Raw genomic sequence first — 5,362 nt, 5'->3', positions numbered from 1 at the left:
TTTTTTTTTTTTTTTCCTGTAGAGATGGGGGTTTCACTATGTTACCCAGTCTGGTCTCAAACTCTTGGCCTAGAGTGATCCTCGCATCTTGGCCTTCCAAATAGATGGGATTACAGGCCTGAGCCACCATGCCTGGCCTCACATATTTTGATGTATAAAACACCAAAGATCCTTTTAAGGAGCTGAACAAACCAGTAATTTTTAAAGAAAAAAGTAGTGGGAGTGTCTAGTACAACCAAAACCAGGCATCAAAGTGAGCAGTTAAAAATTCTAGGCTGGGCATAGTGTGGCTCATGCCTGTAATCTCAACACTTTGGGAGGCCCGGGCGGGAGGATTGCTTGAACCCTAAAAAGTGAAGGTTGCAGTGACCCATTATTATGCCACTGTATTCTGACCTGGAAGACACAGTGAAATCCCATCTCAAAAATAAACAAATCAATCAATCAATCCAGAACCAGTGCTCACTATGGCAGCACACATACTAAAATTGACATGACATGGAGAAGATGAGCATGGTCCCTGTGAAAGGACGACACACAAATTCATGAAGCATTCCATATTTAAAAAAAATTTCAGAACCAAGAAAATAAATGAATCAAAAGAAAGGGAAGACCCTGGTGATTCCTTTGATATTAGAAAAAATTAGCCGGGCACAGTGGCTCATGCTTGTAATCCCAGCACCTTGAGAGGCAGAGGCGGGCAGATCACTTGAGGTCAGGAGTTTGTAATCAGCCTGGCCACCATGGTGAAACGCCATATCTACTAAAAGTACAAAAATTAGGCTGGGTGTGGTGGCTCACGCCTGTAATCCCAGCACTTTGGGAGGCCGAGGCGGGTGGATCACCTGAGGTCAGGAGTTTGAGACCAGCCTGGCCAACATGGTGAAACCCTGTCTCTACTAAAAATACAAAACTGAGCCAGGCATAGTGGCAAGCACCTGTAATCCCAGCTACTCAGGAGCCTGAGTCAGGAGAATTGCTTGAACCTGGGAGGTAGAGGTGGCAGTGAGCTGAGATCGCGCCACTGCACTTCAGCCTGGGCAACAGAGCAAGACTCCATCTAAATAAATAAATAAATAAATAAATGTACAAAAATTAGCCGGACGTGGTGGCACATGCCAGCAATCCCAGCTACGTGGGAGGCAGAGGCAGGAGAATTGCTTGAACCCAGGAGGCGGAAGTTGCAGTGAGCTGACATCACACCACTGCACTCCAGCCTGTGTGACAGAGTGAGTCTGTCTAAAAAAATAAAATAGGCCGGGCATGGTGGCTCACGTCTGTAATCCCAACCTTTTGGGAGGCTGAGGTAGGCAGATCACCTGAGGTTGGGAGTTCAAGACCAGCCTGGCCGCCAGCACGGTGAAACGCTGTCTCTACTAAAAATACAAAATTAGTCAGGCATGGTGGCACATGCCTGTAATCCCAGCTACTCAGGAGGCTGAGGCAGGAGACTGGGTTGAACCTGGGAGACGGAGTTTGAGTTGAGCTAAGATCCCGCCATTGCACTCCAGTCTGGGCAACAAGAGTGAAACTTCGAGAAAAAAAAAAAAAAAAAAGGCTTTCCGAGGCAGAGTAAGATTCATAAAATGTCTTCATAATATAGAAGAAATGTGTTAACTCTGTTCCCAGTAATCAACTCTGGACACTGAGCACTCTCAGTTCCCAGTATTCAAACTGAGTCATTCAGGAAAAATTGGGATCTCTGTAAGGAGGCAGAAAAAGGTGTTTGGGGGAGGGTCACATCATCGCACATAAATGCTTTCTACATGCACCTGCTAGGATCTTAATCTAATTGGTCTATCATTTGCTTGGCTAGATAGTTACTGAATCTAGCCATACTATTTTTTTTTTTTTTTTTTTTTGCAGATAATGACATCTGTTACCTATAAGTTTCATACAATAACATGCTAAGCTGAAACATGAGTTTTTTGTTAATTTACCCTAAATTGAGGGACTACATTTGCAATTTCTAACCTTTCAATGTGAAAGCAAATAAGAGAAATGTGTGTATGTAGTATGCATTTTCTTGCTTAACTATGAAAATTCTTCTCATATTGCCTTGGACACTCTAGGCAGCCACCTAAAAAATATTCCTTTCTAATTTTTTAGCCAGGATATTAGATTTCAAAAGATCAAGGACTTAATAATTGGTCTAAGCCAAAATCTTGTCTTTGCTTCTTTGAAAGAACATAGCAGTTATGCCAAGCCATTTAAAAATGTGGATCTGATGACTTTTATTTTATTTCAAATGTTTTCTCTAATTGTTTGGTCTATTTGTCTTATTGCGTTAATGTAAAAGAGAAACTACATAATAATTTATGCATTCAAGAAATATTCATGTTGGCCGGGCGGTTTGGGAGGCCGAGACGGGCGGATCACGAGGTCAGGAGATCGAGACCATCCTGGTAACATGGTGAACCCCGTCTCTACTAAAAATACAAAAAACTAGCCGGGCGACGTGGAGGGCGCCTGTAGTCCCAGCTACTCGGGAGGCTGAGGCAGGAGAATGGCGTGAACCCGGGAGGCGGAGCTTGCAGTGAGCCGAGATCCGGCCACTGCACTCCAGCCTGGGCGGCAGAGCGAGACTCCGTCTCAAAAAAAAAAAAAAAAAAAAAAAAGAAATATTCATGTTAAGGTGATCAAAGTTCAATATTGTATTACAATATAGTAGAATACTCTAAAATTAGAAAATCAGATTATTTATAAATTCACTAATTTTTCAACATTTTCCAATGTTGAAATTAAATAATTGGCTATGCTTTTTCATGATAAATTCAAATCTAGGATAGCACTCACTGGTCTGCATTTTTTTTTTCTTTTTTTGGGGGGTGGGGGGCGGGGAATGGAGTTTCACCCTTGTTGCCCAGGCTGCAGTGAAATGGCGCAATCTTGGCTCACCACAACCTTTTTCTACCAGGTTCAAGCAGTTCTTCTGCCTCAGTCTCTTGAATAGCAGGGATTACAGGCATGCACCGCCATTCTTGGCTAATTCTGTATTTTTAGTAGCAATGGGGTTTCTCCATGTTCATCAGTCTGGTCTTGAACTCACTAACTCTGGTGATCCGCCTGCCTCACCCTCCCAAAGTGCTGGGATAACGGGCATGAGCCACCGCACCCTGCTGGTATTTTTGTCATGAATTATGCAAAACTGAGTTGCCATAATGGTGCAGAAATGCTAATTTGATCAGAATGAGAAGGAATACAGCCTTGTTGGTAGACGATTGGTATCCCAGAGGCTGGTCATTTACTTCAGCTGTGTAGACATTGCTTCATAATGCCAGTGAGCCCTTTCAACCAAGTTGCCTTTGTTTCCATCGATGTGGTCATGTTCTGGTCTGTTTTTCTTAAGCTGTCCCAGATGAAGGGTGATTGTTTCTTGCATAAATGAGATCCCTTCTTTTTCCTCTGCCATGAGATCCTCCTATTCTCGCTATTGAAAGCAACATGTTGAAGGCAGAAATGGAGACAATATACAAATATATCCCTTTCCATGTGGCCACCATAAACAGTTTATGACATCACTTACCAAGAAGTTTGATTAATTTCAGGGAAGCAGGGCTGTTTTTCTATGATGTGCTCTTTCTCTTAAAAGTACCTCTGATTAAGTTTAGTCTAATCAAGATAATCTCTTTTATGATAAACAGGAAGCCAATACATTAATAACCTAATTACATGAATAATGTCCTGCCACAGTCACACATTTTCTTACACTCAAGAGAAAAGGATTACACAGCAGGTGTGCATGGAAGTGGAAATCTGAGGGTCATCTGAGAATTTTGCCTACCCACCTGAATAGATTTCTAAAATCGCCTTTCAGTTGCTTTTGTTGTCTTTCTAAGTAAACAAAGATATCATCTGCAAACAATAATTAATTGAACTGCTTTTCAATTTTATTTGTTAAAATAATTATATTTTTCTGGCTTACATGAAGTATTCCTTATTTATAATATACATTCACACATATACATATATAACAATACAAATGTATCTATTTTCATTTTTGTTAAATTTTTAAGAACGGATGTTAAAGGTAACTTATTTTCTGTCTGAAGTGTTTTTATTGTTGTATTCAAGAGTATTATCTCTGGAGTCAAAGTTGTTTGTATTTTAATACTGGCTCTGCTATTGTGAGGAATTTATTTCTCACTGGCTCTGTTTCTTTCTTTATATATTGAGAATAATAATGATATCTTTGTTATTAAGTTACTGTGTCTATTAGTCCATTCTCACACTGCTGTAAGGACACACCAAAGACTAGGTAAATTATAAAGAAAAGAGGTTAATTTGACTCACAGGTCAGCATGGCTGGGGAGGCCTCAAGAACCTTACAATGATAGCAGAAGGTGAAGGAGAAGTAGGTATCTTCTTTGTTAGGCTAAGGAGAGCAGGAAAAATTACCACTTACAAAACCATCTGATCTCATGAGAACTCACTTACTATCATGAGAACACCATGAGTATCATTCTGCCCCTGGCTCCTTCGAAATTCATGTCCTTTTTATATTTCAAAACCAAACATGCTTTCCCAACCGTCCGCCAAAGTCTTAATTCATTTTAGCATTAACCCAAAAGTCTAAGTCCAAAGTGTCATTTGAGACAAGGCAAGTCCCTGCTACCTATGAGCCTGTAAATCAAAAGTGAGTTAGTAACTTCCAAGATACAATGGGGGTACAGGTATTAGATAAATTCTCCCATTTCAAATGGGATAAATTGGCCAAAACCAAGGAGCTACAGGCCCCATGCAAGTTTGAATTCCAATGGGGCAGTCACTAAATCTTAAAGCTCTGAGATGATCTCATTTGACTCCATGTCTCACATGTGGGCCATGCTGATGCAAGGGGTGGGCTCTCATGATTTTGGGAAGTTCCTTCATGGACTGGAATTGAGTGCCTGTGGCTTTTCCACACGCACAGTGCAAGCTCATAGTGGATCTGTCATTCTGGGGTCTGGATTATAGTGGCCTTCTCACAGTTCCAGCAGGCAGCTTCAGTGGGGACTCTGTGTGAGGGCTCCAACCCCACATTTCCCTTCTGCATTGCCCTATCACAGGTTCTCCATGAGGGCTCTTCCCCTGTAGAAGACTTCTGCCTGAACATCCAGGCATTTTTATACATCCTCTGAAATCTAGGCAGAGGTTCCTAGAGCTCAACTTTTGTCTTATATGCACTCGCATGCCCAACACCACATGGAAGCCACCAAGGCTTGAGGATTGCCCTTTCTGAAGAAATAACCCAAGCTGTACCTTGGCTCTTTTTAGCCACAGCTGGATCTGGAGCAGCTGGGATGCAGGGCACCAAGTCCCAAGGCTTCATAGAGGAGTGGGGCCCTGGGCCTCAACCATGGAACCATTGTTTCCTCCTATG

General features: G+C 41.9%; 1 non-coding gene across 1 annotated transcript; it reads left to right on the top strand.

Moving 5' to 3' along the window:
- Positions 1-458: 458 nt before the first annotated feature.
- On the top strand, positions 459-565 carry LOC117087286. The gene has a single exon (XR_004438748.1). It is a non-coding gene; the product is annotated as a U6 spliceosomal RNA (small nuclear RNA).
- Positions 566-5,362: the final 4,797 nt, after the last annotated feature.

Source organism: Trachypithecus francoisi, unplaced genomic scaffold, assembly GCF_009764315.1.
Source record: "Trachypithecus francoisi isolate TF-2019V2 unplaced genomic scaffold, Tfra_2.0 Contig00638, whole genome shotgun sequence".
Classification (NCBI taxonomy): Eukaryota; Metazoa; Chordata; class Mammalia; order Primates; family Cercopithecidae; genus Trachypithecus; species Trachypithecus francoisi.
This window is presented reverse-complemented; position numbering and strand designations above follow the sequence as displayed.